Source organism: Arachis ipaensis, chromosome B9 (assembly GCF_059453495.1).
Source record: "Arachis ipaensis isolate K30076 ecotype BB chromosome B9, ASM5945349v1, whole genome shotgun sequence".
NCBI lineage: Eukaryota > Viridiplantae > Streptophyta > Magnoliopsida > Fabales > Fabaceae > Arachis > Arachis ipaensis.
Window position 1 is genome coordinate 90,831,896 of NC_142444.1, and position 11,841 is coordinate 90,843,736.

The 11,841-nt window shown below is 40.3% G+C and overlaps 1 non-coding gene across 1 annotated transcript; it reads right to left on the bottom strand.

The window, feature by feature from the left end:
• Positions 1-290: 290 nt before the first annotated feature.
• LOC148545437 (small nucleolar RNA R71) lies at positions 291-398 on the bottom strand. Its single transcript, XR_015902122.1, has one exon. It is a non-coding gene; the product is annotated as a small nucleolar RNA R71 (small nucleolar RNA).
• Positions 399-11,841: the final 11,443 nt, after the last annotated feature.

Here is an 11,841-nt window from a genome sequence, read left to right on the forward strand (position 1 = left end):
ATAATTTTGAGCTAAAGCCTCAATTAGTTTCTCTGATGCAACAGAATTGCAAGTTTCATGGACTTCCATCAGAAGATCCTTTTCAGTTCTTAACTGAATTCTTGCAGATCTGTGATACTGTTAAGACCAATGGGGTTGATCCCGAGGTCTACAGGCATATGCTTTTCCTATTTGCTGTAAGAGACAAAGCTAGAATATGGTTGGACTCTCAACCTAAAGATAGCCAGAACTCTTGGGATAAGCTGGTCACGGCTTTCTTAGCCAAGTTCTTTCCTCCTCAAAAGCTTAGCAAGCTTAGAGTGGATGTTCAAACTTTCAAACAGAAAGAAGGTGAATCCCTCTATGAAGCTTGGGAGAGATACAAGCAACTGACCAAAAAGTGTCCTTCTGACATGCTTTCAGAATGGACCATCCTGGATATATTCTATGATGGTCTGTCTGAATTATCTAAGATATCATTGGACCATCTACAGGTGGATCCATTCACCTAAAGAAAACGCCTCTAGAAGCTCAGGAACTCATTGACATGGTTGCAAATAACCAGTTCATGTACACTTTTGAAAGAAATCCTGTGAGTAATGGGACGCCTCAGAGGAAGGAAGTTCTTGAAATTGATACTCTGAATGCCATATTGGCTCAGAATAAAATATTGACTCAGCAAGTCAATATGATTTCTCAGAGTCTGAATGGATTGCAAGCTGCATCCAACAGTACTAAAGAAGCATCTTCTGAAGAAGAAGCTTATGATCCTAAGAACCCTGCAATAGCAGAGGTGAATTACATGGGAGAACCCTATGGAAACACCTATAATCCCTCATGGAGAAATCATCCAAATTTCTCATGGAAGGATCAACAAAAGCCTCAACAAGGCTTTAATAATGGTGGAAGAAATAGGTTTAGCAATAGCAAGCCTTTTCCATTATCCTCTCAGCAACAGACAGAGAATTCTGAGCAGAATCCATCTAGCTTAGCAAATATAGTCTTTGATCTATCTAAGGCCAGTCTAAGTTTCATGAATGAAACAAGGTCCTCCATTAGAAATTTGGAGGCACAAGTGGGCCAGCTGAGTAAAAGAGTCACTGAAACTCCTCCTAGTACTCTCCCAAGCAATACAGAAGAGAATGCAAAAAGAGAGTGCAAGGCCATAACCTTACTTGGTGTGGCCGAACCCAGAGAGGAGGAGGAGGACGTGAATCCTAGTGAGGAAGACCTCCTGGGACATTCACTGACCAATAAAGAGTTTCCTTTTGAGGAACCAAAGGAATCTGAGGCTCATCTAGAGACCATAGAGATTCCATTGAACCTCTTTTTACCATTCATGAGCTCTGATGACTATTCTTCCTCTGAAGAGGATGAAGACATCATTGAAGAGCAGGTTGCTAAATATCTAGGAGCCATCATGAAGTTGAATGCCAGTTTATTTGGTAATGAGACTTGGGAGGATGAACCCCCCTTGTTCACCAATGAACTAAGTACATTGATAAGGCAGACATTGCCTCAGAAGAAACCGGATCCCGGAAAATTCTTCATACCTTGTACCATAGGCACCATGACCTTTGAGAAGGCTCTGTGTGACCTTGGGTCAGGGATAAACCTCATGTCACTCTCTGTAATAGAGAAACTGGGAATCTATGAGGTACAAGCTGCAAGAATCTCACTAGAGATGGCAGACAAATTAATGAAACAGGATTATGGATTAGTAGAGGACTTGTTAGTAAAGGTTAAAGGCCTTTACATCCCTGCTGATTTCATAATCCTAGACACTAGGAAGGATGAGGATGAATCCATCATCCTTGGAAGACCCTTCCTGGCCATACCAAAAGCTATGATTGATGTGGACAGAGGAGAGTTGGTCCTTCAACTGAATAAGGACTACCTTGTATTTAAGACTCAAGGTTCTCCTTCTGTAACCATAGAGAGGAAGCATGAAAAGCTTCTCTCACTGCAGAGTCAACTAAAGCCCCTACAGTCAAACTCTAAGTTTGGTGTTGGGAGGCCACAACCAAACTCTAAGTTTGGTGTTGAGAGGCCATAACCAAACTCTAAGTTTGGTGTTAAGAAGCCCCAACCTTGCTCTGATTATCTGTGAAGCTCCATGAGAGCTCACTGTCAAGCTATTGACATTAAAGAAGCGCTTGTTGGGAGGCAACCCAATGTTATTTAATTATATCTAATTATTTTCCATTGCTATTTTAAGTTTTCTTTAGGTTGATGATCATGTGAAGCCACAAAAACTACTGAAAAATCAAAAACAGAATGAAAAACAGCATTAAAAACAGCTCACCCTAGAGGAAGAGCTTACTGGCGTTTAAACGCCAGTAAGAAGCATCAAACTGGCATTTAACGCCAGAAAGAAGCATCAAGCTGACGTTAAACGCCAGAAACAAGCACCAGACTGGCGTTTAACGCCAGAACAGAGCATGGAATTGGCGTTTAACGCCAAGAATGGGAGAAAAGCTGGCGTTAAACGCCATAAACAAGCAGCAAGCTGGCGTTTAACGCAAGACATGCATTCTAAGGGCGTTTTGCATGCCTAATTGGAGCAGGGATGCTAAGTCCTTAAACCCAACCCTTAACCACTCACATCCATCCACTCTTCCCCATAAACCCCACCTACCTCCAAAATTCAAATTCTTTTCCCTCCCAAACCCAACCCTAATGGCCAAAACCTACCCTTCCCCCACCCCTATATAAACCCCTCAACGCTACTCCATTTTCACACATTACAACCACCACTTCTCCCCCTTGGCCGAATACACCTTCTCCCTCCATCTCCTCCATTTTCTTCTTCTTCTACTACTTCCTTTCTTCTTTTGCTCAGGGACGAGCAAACCTTTTAAGTTTGGTGTGGTAAAAGCATTACTTTTTGTTTTTCCATAACCATCAATGGCACCTAAGGCCAGAAAAACCTCAAGAAAGAGGAAAGGGAAGGCAATTGCTTCCACCTCTGAGTCATGGGAGATGGAGAGATTCATCTCAAAGGTCCATCAAGATCACTTCTATGAAGTTGTGGCCAAGAAAAAGGTGATCCCTGAGGTCCCTTTTTAAGCTCAGAAAGAGCGAGTATCCAGAGATCCGACAAGAAATTAGAAGAAGAGGATGGGAAGTTCTCTCTAATCCTATTCAACAAGTCGGAATCTTAATGGTTCAAGAATTCTATGCAAATACATGGATCACTAGGAACCATGATCAAAGTATGAACCCAAACCCAAAGAACTGGCTTACAATGGTTCGGGGGAAATACTTAAATTTCAATCCGGAAAATGTAAGGTTGGCGTTCAACTTACCAATGATGCAAGAAAACACACGCCCCTACACTAGAAGGGTCAACTTTGATCAAAGGTTGGACCAAGTCCTCATGGACATATGTGTGGAAGGAGCTCAATGGAAAGTTGACTCAAGAGGCAAACCGGTTCAATTGAGAAGACCGAACCTTAAGCCTGTAGCTAGAGGATGGTTGGAGTTCATTCAACGCTCAATTATTCCTACTAGCAACCGGTCTGAAGTTACTGTAGACCGGGCCATCATGATCCATAGTATCATGATTGGGGAGGAAGTGGAAGTTCATGAGATTATACCTCAAGAATTCTACAAGGTGGCTGACAAGTCCTCCACTTTGGCAAGGTTAGCCTTTCCTCACCTCATTTGTCACCTCTGCAATTCAGCTGGAATTGACATAGAGGAAGACATCCTCATTGATGAGGATAAGCCCATCACTAAGAAAAGGATGGAGCAAACAAGAGATCATGGACCTCAACAAGAGCATGAGAAAATTCCTCGCCATGAAATCCCTGAGATGCCTCAAGGGATGCACTTCCCTCCACAAAACTATTGGGAGCAAATCAACACTTCCTTAGGAGAATTAAGTTCCAACATGGGACATCTAAGGATGGAGCACCAAGAGTACTCCATCATTCTCCATGAGATTAGAGAAGATCAAAGAGTTATGAGGGAGGAGCAACAAAGACAAGGAAGAGACATAGAGGATCTCAAGAACACCATTAGTTCTTCAAGAAGAGGAAGACGCCACCCTCACTAAGGTGGACTCGTTCCTTAATCTCCTTGTTCTTATTTTCCTGTTTTTCGGATTTTGAGCCTTATGTTTTATTTATGTTTGTGTCTTTATTACATGATCATTAGTGTTTAAGTGTCTATGTCTTAAAGCTATGAATATCCTATGAATTCATCACCTCTCTTAAATGAAAAATGTTCTAAAAACAAAAGAACAAGAAGTACATGATTTTGAATTCATCCTTGAAACTAGTTTAATTATTTTGATGTGGTGACAATACTTTTTGTTTTCTGAATGAATGCTTGAACAGTGCATATGTCTTTTGAATTTGTTGTTTATGAATGTTAAAATTGTTGGCTCTTAAAAAATGATGAAAAAGGAAAAATGTTATTTGATGATCTGAAAAATGATAAAAATGATTCTTGAAGCAAGAAAAAGCAGTGAATAGAGAAAAGCTTGCGAAAAAAAAAGAAGGCAAAAAAAAAAGAAAGAAAAAGAAAAAAAGCAAGCAGAAAAAGCCAATAGCCCTTAAAACCAAAAGGCAAGGGTAAAAGGGATCCAAGGCTTTGAGCATTAGTGGATAGGAGGGCCCAAAGGAATAAAATCCTGGCCTAAGCAGCTAAACCAAGTTGTCCCTAACCATGTGCTTATGGCGTGAAGGTGTCAAGTGAAAAGCTTGAGACTGAGCGGTTAAAGTCGAGGTCCAAAGCAAAAACAGAGTGTGCTTAAGAACCTTGGACACCTTTAATTGGGGCCTTTAGCAAAGCTGAGTCACAATCTGAAAAGGTTCACCCAATTAGGTGTCTGTGGCATTTATCTATCCGGTGGTAATACTGGAAAACAAAGTACTTAGGGCCACGGCCAAGACTCATAAAGTAGCTGTGTTCAAGAATCAACGTACTGAACTAGGAGAATCAATAACACTATCTAAATTCTGAGTTCCTATAGATGCCAATCATTCTGAACTTCAAAGGATAAAGTGAGATGCCAAAACTGTTCAGAGGCAAAAAGCTACTAGTCCCGCTCATTTGATTGGAGCTAAGTTTCATTGATATTTTGGGATTTATAGTATATTCTCTTCTTTTTATCCTATTTGATTTTCAGTTGCTTGGGGACAAGCAACAATTTAAGTTTGGTGTTGTGATGAGCGGATAATTTATACGCTTTTTGGCATGGTTTTTAAGTAGTTTTTAGTATGATTTGATTAGTTTTTAGTATATTTTTATTAGTTTTTAAATAAAAATCAAATTTCTGGACTTTACTAGTAGTTTGTGTGTTTTTCTGTGATTTCAGGTATTTTCTGACTGAAATTGAAGGACTTGAGCAAAAATCTGATTCAGAGGCTGAAGAAGGACTGCAGATGCTGTTGGATTCTAACCTCCCTGTACTGGAAATATATTTTCTGGAGCTACAAAAACTCAAATGGTGCACTCTCAATTGCGTTGGAAAGTAGACATCCAGGGCTTTCCAGCAATATATAATAGTCCATACTTTGCCCAAGTTTAGACGACGCAAACTGGCGTTTAACGCCAGCTATCTGCTCTATTCTGGCGTTAAACGCCAGAAACAAGTTGCAAAGCAGAGTTAAACGCCAGAAACAAGCTACAAACTGGCGTTCAACTCCAAGGAAGACCTCTACATGTGAAAGCTTCAACGCTCAGCCCAAGCACACACCAAGTGGGCCCAGAAGTGGATTTTTGCATCATTTACTCATTTCTTTAAACCCTAGTAACTAGTTTAGTATAAATAGGACTTTTTACTATTATATTCAGAGTCTTTGGACCACCTTTAGGGTCTTGGTTATTTTGGTTCCCTCTCTGGGGCTGAAGCCAATAAACACTATTATCACTTATGTATTATCAACGGTGGAGTTTCTACACACCATAGATTAAGGTGTGGAGCTCTGCTATTCCTCATGAATTAATGCAAAGTACTATTGTTTTCTTATTCAATTCAAGCTTATTCCTATTCTAAGATATCCGCTTGCACTTCAACATGATGAATATGATGATCCGTGACACTCATCACTATTCTCAACCTATGAACGCGTACCTGACAACTACTTCCGTTTTACCTTAGATCGAGCGTTTATCTCTTAGCCTCCATTCCGAAAGATCGGAGTCTTCGTGGTATAAGCTAGAATTATTGGCAGCCATTCCTGAGATCCGGAAAGTCTAAACCTTGTCTGTGGTGTTCCGAGTAGGATCTGGGAAGGGATGACTGTGACGAGCTTCAAACTCGCGATTATTGGGCGTAATGACATACGCAAAAGGATCAGTGGATCCTATTCCAACATGATCGAGAACCGACAGATGATTAGCCTTGTGGTGACAGTGCATTTGGACCATTTTCACTGAGAGGACAGGAAGTAGCCATTGACAACGGTGATGCCCAACATACAGCTTGCCATAGAAAGGAGTATGAAGGATTGGATGAAGGCAGTAGGAAAGCAGAGATTCAGAAGGAACAAAGCATCTCCATATGCTTATCTGAAATTCTCACCAATGAATTACATAAGTATCTCTATCTTTATTTTACGTTTTATTTATCTTTTAATTATTAAAACTCTATAACCATTTGAATCCGCCTGACTGAGATTTACAAGGTGACCATAGCTTGCTTCAAGCCGACAATCTCTGTGGGATCGACCCTTACTCATGTAAGGTTTATTACTTGGACGACCCAGTGCACTTGCTGGTTAGTTGTGCGAAGTTGTGAAAAAGAAATAAGATTATGAACGTGCGTATCAAGTTTTTGGCGCCGTTACCAAGGAATGAACAATCACGATTTCGTGCACCACTTATCTTATTTTATATCTTTGGGAGTGATAAACCCTAATTTGGTGGTTTATCTTGTGCTTAATTTAGGGGATTTTATCAACTTTTCTCACATTTATTCAATAAAATAGCAAGGTTTCATAATTCTCCCTTAATTTGTGCTTAAGTGTGAAAACATGCTTTTTAGGCTCTTAATTAGTTAATTTTAATTCACCTTTGATTCCACTAGATGCCTTGATGTGTTTGTTAGTGAATTCAGGTTGAAAAGGCTAGGAATGGATCAAAGGTGTGAAGAGAAAAGCATGCAAAGTGGAGAATTCATTGAAAATCAAGGATTTCGAGTGCATACATCGACGCACACGCATGACAGACGCGCATGCGTGGAAACGAGGAAGTCGCATGGCGACGCGTATGCATGATATGAGGCGAATGCATGGGATGTAAGAGAACAATTGCACACAAGAAGGGAAAATAAGTGGTTATAAGATGTAACCACATCATTAGGCTCAAATCTCACTTGCTTGTATTCTTAGCTCAAAACATGTTTCATAAAAAATAGAATTCAAGCAAGTTCCACGAAAATTTTTCAATCAATTGGGGTGGTGCCCTATAGATAAGTTCTTTGGAAAATTTTATTGTTTTGACTAGGCTTATTGTGTATATATATGCAAAAATAAGAAAATGCAACAAAAAATCCTAAAAATGAAATGCACAAGTGTTGGGATTAGAAATTTGTCACCCAAGAACGCCGAACGGTTGGACGACCTCCCCACACTTAAAAGTTTGCACCGTCCTCGGTGCATTCAGAGATGAGCAGGGGTGTACGGTGACTTTCCGGATTGATACCTTCAGCTGGTAGGTCAACTGGTGCTGCATCTTCTTTCTCCCGCTTCCATGGTTGCTTGCGGTGCATCATGCATGAAAAATAAGAAATAACATCATAAAATAAGAAAATACAAAAGCGAGGAAGCATACATTGTTGGAATGAGGTAAATCACTAGAGTGAGTTGAGTGAATTAACGTATGACATTGAGAAAGATTAGGTGTGTGGGTCCTAAGATGCATGCGGTCTTGAACACACACACTAGCATAAAAAGCTATGTCACAAAAAAAGCATGCACGTCACCCATCCTAATGTGCTTAAAATGCTCTAAACTTGTACTTAAGATAACCAAACAAGCAATAAAGAGGCATGAGAGCATTCAAGCTAAACACATATGGATGCATACGATCAAGAAGCACAATGCATTGAGTTCAATGCCCAACATCATCCATTAGGAAATTGCCTAACCAAAGAATAGGGTTCAAATCACATGGTGGCCAAATCATGCAATTCAAAAGATTTAAAAGCTCTAAAGGCAATGTCATGCACTTGGTGTTCACAAAATTAAGCGTGAAGAACTCAAACCAAGTGCTGAATTGCAACCTCAATAATAGAATCCAACAATGAATAGACAAAAATAATCATGCTAAAATAGCATTTAGTCAATAATAAGCAGCAATGTATAGTAAACAAAATCAATAATCCGACACCTATAATGAAAAAGAGAAAATGGAATTAAAACTAAGCTAAGTGACTAACTAACTATCCTAAAAATTGGTTATAGATGGTGTTTGGTAGGGTTGGAGGATGATTGAAGGGTGGAAAGAGAAGAGAAGAGGAAAGAAGAAGGAAAGAAATGGAAAGAAGAGAAGAAAATAAGATGATGGAGGAAGGCAATCCACGCGGACGCGTAGGTGACGCGTGCGCGTGGATGGTGGTGAAATGGGCGCGACGCGTACGCATGAGTCACGCGTGCGCATCAATGGCTTATTCAGAGAGCGACGCGTGCGCGTCCTCCACGCTTACACGTGGGTTGGTTTGTGCCTCAGGCTCAATGTTCGCACAGTACAGGCGCAACTCTTGGGTTTTTGGCTGGGTGGTGAGAATTTGGGGTCCACGCATACGCGTGCAAGACGCGTGCGCGTGGTTGGAAGCGTACGCGTGGATGGTTGAAAATGCTTGATGCACGCGTACGCGTGGGATACGCGTACGCGTGGATGGTGCTTTGTTTTTCAAAATTATTCTATGTTTTTGCACCAAGCCAAGCATTCCAAACCTCCAAACAGCTACCAAAACACCATAAAACCTTATTTAACATACTAAACTAACAACTAAACTCAACAAAGTCAACAAAACTTGAAATTAAACTAATTTTGCCAATATTTACAAAAGAGAAAATGAAAAGATTTTACCATGGTGGGTTGTCTCCCACCTAGCACTTTTGTTTATTGTCTTTAAGTTGGACTTATGGGGAGCTCCTCATCAAGGTGGCTTGTGCTTAAAGCTATCCTTGAACATCCACCAATGCTTGGTTCTCCATTGTTCCCCAAGATTTCTCATGAGTTGCACCAAGTCTTGATGGAGTTCTTCTAAAGCTCGGGGCTCCCAAATTAGATTCTCCTTGTGTGATCCGGGATCCCACACTTTATTTTCACACCCATCTTCTAGTTGATTATCATGATTCTTCCATCCGGGTGGTGGACATATAGAAGTCTCCGTAGAAAGCCAAATCATCCTCCTAGATCCACACAAAGTAGTATTCATCCAATCATGGTCCCTACGCTTCGGAGATTTGACCTTAATGAGCCTAATACCAAACTTCCAACCACTACACAACTCCCTCTTACTAACTCCGCAAAGAGCTCTAAGTTGCCCATCCATTTCAATCAAACCATATTCAAGTGAGAAAGTGAAGTTTAAGGGTAGGAATTTTACCCACTTGAATGTTGTGTTGGATGACAACTTAGGGAGGGGAACCTCCCCACACTTAGACAAGGCGAGGTTTACTCCCTTAGGCTCTTCCTTAGTTATTTCCACCTCTTAACAACTTCTTTCAATTTCTTCTTGCTTGCCAATATCACTTGGCTTGGATTTGTCTTCAATAACTTCAATTTCTTGTCCCATGAGAGGTGATTCAATTTTGGATAAAAAGTCATTGATGATTGAATCCATCTCTCGATCAACCTCTTCATATTCTTCAATTTGGATATACTCTGGAGGTTGTTGAGACTCCCATGGTGGTTCTGCATCTCCTAAATCTTCAACCACTTCTTCCTTTTCTCCAAGAATCGTAGGCTTCTCCAATTGTTCCAATACAAAATCCAAATCCTCCTTCTCCACCGGACTTTCTAGTCTCTCCTTTATGTTTTGCTCTTCTTTGGTTCCTTCACATGTGGTTACGGAAGCACCTTGAGTGTTCAAGCATTGGTAGGCTAAAGTGTGCACTACCTTGGTCAAGTTAGTCACAAACTCTAGGGTGTTCCTTTGTATATCTGCTTGTCCTTAAAGTAGCAAAGTGAGAGAATCATCTATTGGGGCTTGAGGTGGGTAGGAGGGTTCATCACTTTGGAGAACGGGTTCATAGTAGGAAGGCAGTTCTTCTTGGTGAGGGCATGGAGATGGTGTGTATTGAGGTGGTTCTTGGTAGTAATCATGATAGGGTCGTGGTTGTTCTAAAGGTTCTTGCTCATAATGGTCACAAGGATAGTCATATGATAGATATGGAGCATAGGAGCGTGTTTGGTAAGGAAAGGCTTGTGAGAATGGTTGAGGTTCAAGTTGAGGATAAGATTCATAGGCATATGATGGTGGTAATTGATTGTCACAAAAAGATTCACCATAGCCATTGAATTGACATGCATTGGGATGGTGATTATACCTATAAGTGTCTGGAGGTTAGTGCCAATAGGAGTGATCAATTCCTTGAGTCTCCTCCCATCTTTGTTAGTTCCATCCTTGATACATGTGGTCATTGACGTTCACATTTCCTACAACACAATTAGAACCAAACTCATAGCCAAAAGGGTAAGACTTCATAGTGGATACAAAAACAAACTAACAAAGTCCTAAAGCTATCAAAAACTAACAAACAAGTAAAAGACAAACATATTCACAATATTCACATATATACACTAACCAATAACAAGGCACACAATTGCAAATTCCCCAGCAACGATGCCATTTTAATGATCGGATTTTTGACGGTATAGAATTCACAAATAAAATCTCGTCGAAGTATAGTTTCTGAACCAACAATAATCCTTTCATGCAAAAATTTTGTTTGTCACAAGTACAAACCCCTAAAATTATAAACCAAAGTATTTAAACCTCGGGTCGTCTCTCAAAGGAATTGCAGGGTAGTGTTCTTGTTATTGGCAATGGACATGTATATTTTGGGGTTTTGAATAAGAAATAAGAAGAGTAAATGGTAATGGAAATCAAATGACAAAAAGGTCTTGGAAAGATTTGGTGGTCAAGGATCTCTATCCCTATCACTAACCACAATATGATAATTGCAAGGATCAATCTCATTAAGTCATCCTCTAACAAGTAAGAAAAAGTCAAATGAGCTATATCAATCCAAGTCCATAGGTCTGATAAACCACTATTTTATGGTTTATCTTGTGCTAATTTGAGTGATTTTTATCAACTCTTTACTCACTTATTCATATGATTTGCATGATTTTACAATTCCTTCCTAATTTTGTGCTATGATTGAAAACATGCTTCTTTGGCCTTTAATTCACTATTTTTAATCCTCTCTTATTACCATTCGATGCTGTGATATATGTGTTAAGTGATTTCAGGGTTTATAGGGCAGGAATGGCTTAGAGGATGGAAAGGAAGCATGCAAAAGTGGAAGGAATACAAGAAACTGAAGGAACTGCAAAGCTATCCAGCCTAACCTCTTTGTACTTAACTGACCATAACTTGAGCTACAGAGATCCAAATGAGGCGGTTCTAGCTGCGTTGGAAAGCTAACATCCGGGGCTTCGTAATGATATATAATTTGCCATAGTTTCCACGCTTCTAGGCGATGCGCACGCGTGGATCACACGCACGCGTGACCTGGAGAAAATTCAATCCACGCGTACGCGTGGACGACGCGTACGCGTGACTTTGCCGCGTGCTAGACATATCAGAAATCGATGGGGGCAATTTTTGGGCTATTTTTGACGCAGTTTTTAGCCAAGAAAACACAGATTAGAGGCTACAGAGTGGGGGAATGC